Source organism: Homarus americanus, unplaced genomic scaffold (assembly GCF_018991925.1).
Source record: "Homarus americanus isolate GMGI-L3 unplaced genomic scaffold, GMGI_Hamer_2.0 scaffold27354, whole genome shotgun sequence".
Lineage (NCBI taxonomy): Eukaryota > Metazoa > Arthropoda > Malacostraca > Decapoda > Nephropidae > Homarus > Homarus americanus.
In genome coordinates, this window is record NW_024757610.1 from 1 (window position 1) to 11348 (window position 11348).

The 11348-nt window shown below is 40.6% G+C and overlaps 1 long non-coding RNA gene across 1 annotated transcript; it reads left to right on the forward strand.

Annotated features, from left to right (window-relative positions):
• Positions 1-5792: 5792 nt before the first annotated feature.
• On the forward strand, positions 5793-6446 carry LOC121857599. Its single transcript, XR_006087242.1, has 2 exons — positions 5793-5882; positions 6064-6446. It is a non-coding gene; the product is annotated as an uncharacterized LOC121857599 (long non-coding RNA).
• The last annotated feature ends 4902 nt before the right edge of the window (positions 6447-11348 follow it).

An 11348-nucleotide genomic window follows, 5' to 3' on the forward strand; every position in this document is an offset into this window, starting at 1 on the left:
CTTCAAATTATAACAAAGTATACGTACAACTTCAATAAACAATACTTACACATTTACTGCCTCTCATTTCCAAAATTCAGTCGAGCATTAATGTCCCTCTGGATTATCACACACCAATCACGTCTTCTGGACTGCAACAACTCCTGTACAAAACAATTACCACACCAATAACCACGACCAAAGTCCCTCTTCATTTTCATATCAAACACACCCCACCTTCAACCACTTAACAGTATACATTACCTTTTAGCACATGCTGCACACGGCGACTGGTTACAACACTTGGCTCCTTTCCAACATCGACTTCTCCCCCACCTCTGGATGGCGACCATACTTCCTCTTGGTTAGTCGATACAGTCAACACAACACTATATTCTACTCTAACATTTTTCGATTTCTCATTATCACACTTTTGGAGAATGGGAGGGGCCGAGGGGCATCCCCCCTCACCCCCCCCCCCTTATTCCCATGCAAGGTGAAGGGCACAAGCGCCTACACCGCCCAACTAGGCAGCATGCCAACTTTGTGCTTGCCTAAAGGATCATAGCATTTTATGTCAAGGGCATACAACCCTCCAGTCTTTAACATTTTGTCGGCTAGCTCCGACGACTTTCCCCAGATACGAATTCGCAACTTTCGATTTACAACTGGTACCTACTTTACTGCTAGGTCAACAGGGACACAGGGGGTCTAGGAAGTGTGTCCAACCCACTTTCCACCGGCCCGGGAATCGAACCCGAGACGTCCCGCTTGCGAGGCGAGAGCGGTACCGCTCTACCGCCGGCACCCCCACTTCGGCTGTGACCCCTTGTGAGGCGGGCGTCAGTCAGCTATGGGTACGGTTCCTCGACTAAGTAGTGCCCTTTCACAGGTTTATACACCTCACTTATGTCTCCCCGTGCCCATCTCTAGGCACTTTTGGGTGCACTAGAGAACCGAGGACCACCACCAGACCCCAACCTGAAAAAAAAAAGGTCATTCGTTATCCATTTATCAAATCTTTCTCACTACTATATAATAAACTCAACTTATCAAAACTCATTTACATTTTCTTTAATCTACAGCCGAGGCACAAAATTCAACATTTTAAACTTAACATTACCAAACTCAAGCCACAATCATTTATTTTAATGTCCACTTTTAACATTTCTATTGCTCTACGGCACAAGACCAAAAATCAATTGAAAATTTAACAACTCTTTTACAAACTTCAACGTCACTTACCCTCACTATTCCCCTAGTCTACCTCAAAAAAATACCGGCTCCTTCCACCTCCAACAACAACAACCTGAAAAAACCATTTATTACCTAACCAATAAAACTTACACTCATTCTCAATACAAATATATTAGCCATGAACCACTTCTCAAATTACAGCTACAACTTCTCTTTAGTCAAACACAACTACACCTTCCATTTTAAATACCATATTGACGAATTCCTCACCGCAAGTGTAGACGCGCTAGCCATCACCTACAAACTTAGACCACGTTCTCTTCTCTATTCCACAGTATAAGCCTTCCGTACACCTGCAATAAAAGGCATCAACCTTCAAAATTTACAACAAACTAGTCAAAATTAATTAAACAAAAGCACATACACAATAACAATTAAGAACACTCTAGTCTGCGTATAAAACTAACAGACGACAACAAAATACGACCATAAACACACACAACCGAGAGTGTAGTACCATTATATAGCCTCCAGTATATAACAGCACAAACACAACACCCATTCAACAATTTCATTCACCTAAACTCCAAATTCGGGGTCTACCTCTGTGCCGGTCACGTCTCTGCAAAAATCAACCTTTCCCACGCTAGTTGGCTCCAACTTAACGCTCATGCGGCAGCCCACTGCGACTTCCTTGCGGTTGCTATTTTCTGAAAATAAACTACTACAAAATCTTAAAAAAACACCCACTACAAAACTCTCATTAATACAATTTTCTTCACTATTTAACCAAATATACCAACATATCTTAACTTCCCATGACTTTAAATAACAAGGATTATTTTATTACCAAAAAATTCTACCTTTCCTTTAATCATTTTCCTAAAAGTCATACAACCCAAAACACATCCACCAATCACAATCACCTTTACATACAGCCTAAGTATTCACAAGTAAAATTGCGAGCACGAGACCCAGGGTCAGTTAGATGCATCTTTAGCTGACTACATTCAAAACGTTCGACTTTACTTTTATCCTCTTCGCCACTGATCGGTCACGTCTCTTTTCCTTTATATTCTTCACCAAAAGGTCAGCTCGCTAGCTGCCCGGGCAATCGGTCACGCACTGTTGTCAAATACTGGGCATGCACCGGCTCCTCAATGTACCTGAACCCGCTCCAGTGTTGGTCAAGTCTTCTCTTCAAAGAGCTCACACTCGATGCCGTCACAACACTCTGGTAGATTGTTCCAACAATTTACAACCCTCACTCCGAAAAACTTTGCCCTCACGATTTTCCGGCTTCTTCAATCTTGAGCTGTGACCCCTTGTGGGGCGAGCGTCCGCCAGCTCCAAGCAAGGACACTTAACTGAGTAGTGCCCCCTCAGATGCTTATAAAGCTCAACTAGGTCCCCCCTTGCCCGTCTGTAGTATAAGCTAGGCAAGTTCAGGCGCTCCAATCTCTTTTCGTGAAGAATATAAAGGAAAAGAGACGTGACCAAGCGGCTAACAAGCCGATCAGTGGCGAAGAGGATAAAAGTAAAGTCGAACGTTTGGAATGTAGTCAGCTAAAGATGCATCGACCCGACCCTGGGTCTCGTGCTTTATGCCGCTTATTTTTCATACACTCAAAGCAGGCTACCAATTGGCTCACCCATATCAATATTCTTATTCATGTCAAATCCCTATCTTTACCTCGCTAAACAAACTAAACATCAATAGTCACTTACCTGCCCTCACCCCTCGTTTACCAAAACGTCGCTGTCGGCACATTTATTTTCTTTTCCACTTCACTATATGCACAACACCTCCAATCTCCTACTATACGCATCAAAACACACACGTATGGTTTACTACTTGGCACACAAATGCTGCATCTTTTTTCTTTCTCACTCATTTTCAAGATCCACCACGATCACTATGAACAGTCCAAGCTCAAAGCACACATAAATGCTGCAGCTTTCTTTTCTTCTCACTCATTTTCAAGATTCCACCACCATCACTTAAAACTACATTGAACTTCGCATCCAAACAACTTCAGATACAGACAATATTTTAATAATGAACTTGCTACACAATCTACATGCTCATGAATTCACTTTCCATCACTCACCAACGAAATAACACGATTTCTTGCAAAAACACAACATATTCCGCCAATTTCACAAACTACACTATTAACACTTCAACTTTTTAAACCACTTAACACTTAAAGGATTTCATTTCAATTAAACTACCGTCTTCAATTTAAATATCCTCTACTCTAACAACTTGAATTAAGAACAACTTCAAAATCTCCCTAGTTAACCACAGACAGAAATCTTAAATACGTTTCACAGGCCACAAGTCAAATACTTGTATTAAAAACCACACATTTCCAAAACACTAACAGTGTCTAAGTCTTTCTTTCAATGCGGAACACTAACAGCCAAACAAACAAATGTCTAAACACTACTTTATATACTACACTTTACTTTTCTTTTCTTTTCTTCTTCACAAACTAAAGGAGTTCTAACACCAGACACAAGGATCGGATTGTAACTGATGCATCCTTGCCGGTTCGACCTTTAAATACCCCAACCTTCCCGCCGAACCGTCAAATTATTTGCTCTCTGCTCACCGAACCACCTCATTCGAATAACTTCAAATTTTCAACATTTTATTCTTCACCTTGGCGTCAAAGTACAAGGATACATTAAAAAAAACTCTGGTGTCATCTTCAACATTATTCAAACAAACTCCAACAAAGTCCATTTCATGAAATATAGCCAAAATATATGAGCTCAAAACGGCCAGATTCTTGCTTTCCGGGACCCCGAACTTCTTCTCCGGTAAACACCGTCACAACCAAACGAGGGGATTATCCAGATCAACTGCTCTTGGGTATTTGCACCATAGACATAGGTCGCAGTATCGTAGTCAATAAAGTTTCCTTCCAAGATGGAAATAACAACATACCCTACAATCAGTTACTCACATCTCCATTCCTTGGTGAGAACTATCAACGGTGAATTTAATAAAGTCAAGACCCCGAGTAATGTTTTCCCATTACCGTCAAATACTTTACGTACAGTATATATTTATAACTTAATTCAAACAATGTAAAACAAAAACATCGTGGTAACATTCTATACTATGCCATCTTACGTGTACTAATCCACGTGCTACTAAATGTTATATAATAATTCCTTGACATAAATGTACTCTATATTATCAGGTACCACATTTACTCTCTAAGGTACGTGTGAGCTGAGACCTGACCCAATAAATCATTATCAAATTGTGATAGTAAATATCTCTCTAACCATTGCTATGTCAACTAGAAACTGGTCCATGTAACTGACGAGTATATTATAGTCATCCGCAGAGGACAAACAGCACGAGTACGAGTACGAAATCTTTAGTTAAGAGGTGAAAGAAAATTATTAGGGGTTGAGGGAAAAGTGGTGAAACTGAAATACAGTAGGAGTAGAAAGAATCTTTCTTATTGGTGTTTTATCTTTGTTCTGCTCCCTTGGGTCGTCACACCTTTGTATTAATATTGCTCTATTTATATAATGCTGCTTATTATTATTATTTTTATTATTGTTGGAGTTAGTGAGCCAGCCCAGGTCCTTGTGTAGCTGGGAGGGTAGTCACATTTTTTGGGGGGCTAAGATGTTAGTTCAATGTTAATTGTTAAATATTAGTTATGTTAGTCTAAAGGTACACTGTATGGAGAGGCCTGCCAGGTTCTTAATACCACTTACCACCAGTGCCAGATTTATTAGACCTGTGGAGGCCCCCCTCATTATAACTACCCCAAGAGGGTGGGGTGGCGAGTGAAGCGAACCTAATCATCTGGGAGTTCCGCAATTCTAAATATCATATTATTAGCACCACAGCATTCATTCAAAATAGACGGTTCATAGGAAAACCACCCAGTCGTCAATTTCAACGAGTAGCTAGCCTAATTTCTATCACGTGATAAACATGAATTTTAAAGATTGAAAATAAAATCAACCAAATCAATACAATATTATAATATGTGGAGGCCCCTGGCCAACTGCCCACTTTGCCCACTCTTCAATCCGGCCCTGCTCACAACTCTACTCTACTTTCTTGTAACGTGTACGTTTTCTTCTCCATTGTTGTAACATATGTCTGTCTTTTGTTAATTTTACTGTTTCTGCTCTATGGTCAATTTCAAGTAAAGGTTAATATTAACTCGGTGCTTTGTTCTTCATTGTTTTTCTCTCTCTGTGATCTTATTTTATTCCTCATATTAACTTCTTTAGACTATTCTATTTAAGTTTAAGACTTTTTTAATATTACAATAGTACTATTTGGATGTATATGTGTCTTAACAATGTCTCACACTTAAACTGAGGCCAATATTGCTGTTGTAATATATTCACAATTTCTATCCAAGATAAGTAAAGCACTGAATACGATTTCATAATATTTTCCTTTCACGTTTTACACTACTTTCGTGTCACAATAAAGTTTAAATCGTTTACTCGTCATCAAACAACCAAACCTGCCGGCGTTTCCCTCCGGCATGGTGTCACTTTGACGTCATAACAAGGCAATGTTCCCATTGGCTACAATTTAACCTAAAACAGCTTGTGATTGGTCAGGGAGTGTGGGCCGCCTGTATATAAAGCCTGGTAGACGGACGTCAACACAGAACACTGGCACGCGACGACGCTACAACATCTTCTGTACTGTAAGTGTATCTTCAAATTGTAAATTATTTGTTGGCGATTGGGAAGCTATTGTTTAAAATTTCACTTGACAAAAAAAAAAAGGGAAATTTTATTAGTCTTGATATTACCTAAACTAAACTTTTTAAATAAGTTTCGCGTTAAACCAGGCTTACATAACATTAATCTTCTTGCTATTTCTAGAACACGCTCATCAAACGACCATGAACCCTATACGAGTTGACCGAGGTAGCTGCAGTGTCACCACAAGAACAATTCGGAGCGTCTACAAAAGTTCTCTTGCTTTGCTTTTTACCTGTTGATGGAGAACTCGATCGCAACAATTCCTTTCCTACTCCAGTTCTACCGCGGTTAGTGGATCCTTCCCACAGCATTACAGTGAGTTTCCTAGTGTTAAACTACAAGAAATTGGTCTCCAAAAAAACTGCTTTGTTATTTCTTCTACCCCATTTGTGGGTCATGAGCTGTATTGCATTACATTCTGTGCAAGTAAAGTCAAACTTGTACATATTGAATATCCAGTATATGTAACCAATAAAGTTTTTCTATTTATGGAATAATCCAAATCCTTGCTTTTACTAAATCAAAACCCAGAGTATAATAAAATCTCGACTACGTCTGCTGTTTGAAAGTTTGCCCATAAATAGTTCTCAAATACTCTACTTAATGGTGTTAAACGCTTCGGGAAATACAGCTCTACTCCTCTTAAATTAGTATTACTTTTTCACAACATAACCCAATAGACAAATGATGACATTAATGTGTGGGTTTTTACTTTCCAATCGTTCAAAGTACACATTCTCGTATCCACAGTGGCCCTGTACTAAAGTACGATCATCACTGGTTTAAACTAATCTTAGTATTGTCTAATAACACCAGAAGTGGTAAAATACTAAATTCCAAGCAAGACATATGAAAGTCTAACCTATAAATAAAAATATGAACTTCCATCTATGACCACTGCAATACTAAATATAGACCCAAGTCTTTCAATATTCAGTCGAAATCAAGGTAAAATTAGAGGTCTGGTCATGTAGTCTGTAGTTTGGACAATTCTAAAACGCTTCTTCAATTGCATTTCCGCCGCAATGTATATTAGAGTATTTTCATCTCAAAAGACTGCCTTTTACTTGTTCAACATGGGAAAGGCTTTGAAATTGAGACAAATGGCATTGAAAAAGCAAAGTGGGTTAAAGATGTAATAACGACGGTTGTGCATGTCAGAGATAAGAGAACCGTCAACAAGGATATTTAGAGCAAGGTATAGTTAAGTGGGAAGTACAGAAGGAGAATAAAAGCGGAGGGTGGTTTGTGAGTTAACGTGTAGCTATACCTTCTTTAACGAGTCACCCGTCTGAGACGTCCGATTTCTCAGGACGTCTGAGTCCTCCGTTTTCTTTCCATCTTAGAGTGCACCCGAGACTTCCTTGTTCCTAAAGCCCCGTCCACACGATCGAGCAGTGCCCGGCGGGCTTTGACCCTTTACCGGGCAAAGCTTGTGTGTTGTACACACGGGGGTGATTGGCGTCAGTCATAGTCGGGCGCTAGTAAGTGGTCTGCAGTGGCGGATACGCTACGATCGCACGAATAATCGCCCGACAGTGAAAAGCAAAGATCATATCGTTGTGTACTATAATAATTGCTGCTATGTGCAAATGCAGAAAAAGGGGATGGTGCATAGAGTGGTTAGGTCGGAAAAAAGTATTGAAGTCATGCCACGATTTTACGTGAACGGCAAGATGGACACGAGCGAGACATGACAAAGGACTCTAACACCTTTTACAAATTTCGAGCGAAAGTGGAACCATATATAAAAAAAACCAGGATACCAATATGAGGGAAAGTATATCTGCAGAGGCTAGTCTAGAGGCAACGCTTGTATATCTTTCAACTGGTATGCACCTACACGTCACGAGGATATCGAAACAAAGTTTGTCTCGCATAATACCTGCTATGAAGTACTCGAGGAAGATTACTTGCAGGTGAGATTTGTAATCCATAAAAATGGATTGAGTTATGATATGCATAAACAGGAAGCTATGGGACGAGAACGAAGAACACACACGAATGTCCTCATTACATAAACAATCTCCTGTCACGCCAATATTGTACATTGCATTTGGTTATACACTGAGCGGGGAACACGTACGTATAACATTTGTAATACTTATATACCACCAGGCAGGCTGACCATGATTTCGCTCAACGACGGGCACTGCTCGATCGAGTGGACGGGCCTTTAATATAACGACACAGAATTGGAAATTGCAACAGTGGTGGTATATGTTAAGGCAACTTAGATATCTGATTATAGTTGGAACATCCATTAAGTGATGGTGAAAGCTTCAACTGTCTTTGTTGTTAGTAAAACTACACGAGTGGCTTGTCCTTGGGGATAGCCAGATGTTTCCAAGTACTACTGAAATTAGATCATTTTGATGCCCGAACGTCAAATCGAATTTACCAACCGTATTGAAACACTTTTCTCACACACTGTACCGCCAACTCTGACCTGCACACACTACCCATGGGCAGCCAGCCTCTTTGTGGGGTGGCGAGTGAAACGAGCCTAAACATCTGGGAGTTCCGGGGGAGCTGTAAGCCCCCCCGGGAAAATATTGAAATTTGAACACTTCTTTGCAGAATTTGGAAGCCATATGCAGTTATATTGAGGAAATTAAAACATTGAGACATTTTTCATTAACTGTATATTTATTGATAGTGTACAAATTCCCAACACACACACAAAGTGAGACATGACTGGAGTCATTCGTGTGGTTTCAAGTCGACCAGCCCTGATATGTAGAGAGGCCCTGCTCACGAAAGAGGAACTTAAAAGTAGCCAAAGCTGACATTTTTTTAAACCAAAAGGAGATTCAGAGCCCAGTGACAGTAAACTCCCAGAGGATGACACAGTAGAGGTTCACTTTAGTGATTCGGATGACGAAACGAGGTCAGCTGAGATTAAGTAAATCGCCACCTACAGCAATGCAAGTACCGTAGTGGATACTCTCCTACAAACTGACGAGCCTAGCCGCATTCCAATGAGACGGGATTCGGCGACTTTCTCACGGGGGTGGGGGGTCGCCACCTGCGACGCTGGCATCCGGGTTTACTTCCGGTAGCCGAGTGTATGACCTCTCGGTCTCGCCGTTGAAATTCATTCTACCCTACGTTCCTGAACACGCCGCGTCTCGTCTCCTCTTCCAAGCACCAACTTCCCACCACCAGACTGTTTTGTATATAATATATTTTATAGAAGAAAACCACCATTAAGAGTTTCCTTTCTCCAACCTGTGACTGAAGCTTCGTCCGATTCATCTCAGTTGAATTATAAGAAACATTCTATGGAACCGGTGTCGAGTGATCCGGCTGACAGTTGATGATAAACCCATTGACTATTTACTAAATCATTCTCTTGATCTAAATTGTGAACAAGGTCACTTCTCAACAAGTGAAAAGGAAAGAGTTCGGTATGTGCCCAAATCCTTGTTTACATGATGACAAAGGGAATGGCTTGTGTATTCTCCAAAAACTGGAGATGTATTTGGCGTTCAATGCGTTTAGCGACTGGAAAAACTGCCGGCGTACAGTTGCCGAACGTGAAAGTGGCAGAGAGCATCAAATTTCAGTTGGGGTGTGAGGGCAATTACAGCAAGGCGAATTCATTCCACTTTGGCTTTGCAACTACAATTGGAGAGAAAATAATGCAAAGAACGTCTATTGCGCATAGTTGAAACACTACAAATTTTAACATCGAGAGGTCTTCCTCTCAGAGGTAGTGATGAAAGAATAGGCTCTAGCAACAATGGGAATTACCTTGCAACTCCTGGCCAAATTGGACACTTTTCTTGCACAGCATCTGGTGCTGTGCAAACACTTCATATCTCTCAAAAACGATTTGTCAGCAAATGGTCAATCAATTATCATAAGTGAAGTGAAACGAGACAAATATTAGTCAGTTAGTGTAGATTCCACACCGGATGTTAGTCATACTGACCAACTTACATTCATAGTTGAGCGATTTTTATAACTTCATAGACATATACATGACCATGGTGCACAGAGCATAGCCTCAACTATTGTACAGTTAATTACAGAAGTTCGTCTTGAGGGCAGAGTTATGACAATGCTGCCACTATGTCAGCCATTTACACTGCCAGAATAAAGGCTGGCATATTACGTCCCTTGTGCAGGTCACTCCTTGAACCTTGTAGGAACATCAGTTGCCTTGGGTCTCTTTCAAATTCCGGATTTTTGCAAACCTTATACAACTACTTCTCAACCTCCACATATAGTTGGGATCATCAGCTGCACTACCGGCTGAAGGGATTGTAGCGAAATCCCTTTCAGAAACTGGCTGCAGTGTTTTTACATTACCTTGAGATAAAGTCAGCACTGGAGAACAAAATATGTTCCGACAGTAGCTTCAAGGTCAAGGCCTCATAAGACGAATGGAAGCATTTGAAACACCACTTCTTGCTGTAAAATAGTATCAAATCTTAACAAGGTTTAATGCAACCAGCTTATCACTTCAAAAAGTTCACACCCACCTTCTGTCAGTTGTGAAACTGTATGAGAGCTTGATCATCTTCGTCTCAGAAATGAGACGGGGTCAGTTGGATGAAATAGAAGATCAGGCTAGGGCTTTTGCCGAGCCTGTCTACAACGACAACAAAAAAGAGAAAACATTTCTTGGATGAATCAGTTGGCACTGAAACTCAACTTGATCCAAGGTGGACAATTTCTACACCATATTACGAATGAATTAGAGCACAGAAATAAAGAAGCGGTTTACCTTAACGGAGTATGACACCATTGGCTGTCAGTACCTATTCCAGTGACCTGGAAGCATCTGTTCTAGAGGAGTTTTTGCAATTTAAAGACATTTTCTCTTCTGAATCTGACAAGTCAGTGACAAGCCTTTCCAGATGGTATGTTGACAACTGCCTTTCCAAACATTAGTAGTAGTAGTATCTTCGGGGACACCACTGAAAGGTGGAGACGGCCCCTCGGAAACACGTGGGCTCGACGTCGGTCGCCGAGACAGTCTCAAAGCCGTGGTTTAACACCAGAAGCAGTTTTTCTATTTCATTCATTTTATCCACAAATGTTTGGATGATCGTAATAAAAATGATACAACTTTTTCTTTAATTTTAAGATTTTTTTTCTCTATCTACGATCATAAATCACCCATAGCGGGCAGGGCACGAAACATGAAGGAAATTACGGGGTAAAACAACGAAACTCTGATCGTGTGGCAGTAATAAACCATCTCCAAGTGCTTTGTAGGTGAAGAAATAAATTATTTACCATAAATGTTCGGCCAATATTTCTTTCGTGACGTTGCACGTTCGCGTCTCGTCGTAAACCGTAAATTTGTGATTTCGGTCTCCGTATACATTAAAAGCAAACGACGGAGGCTCTCGGCGGGGGGAATATTACGGGACATAATAAAAGAAAAAAGC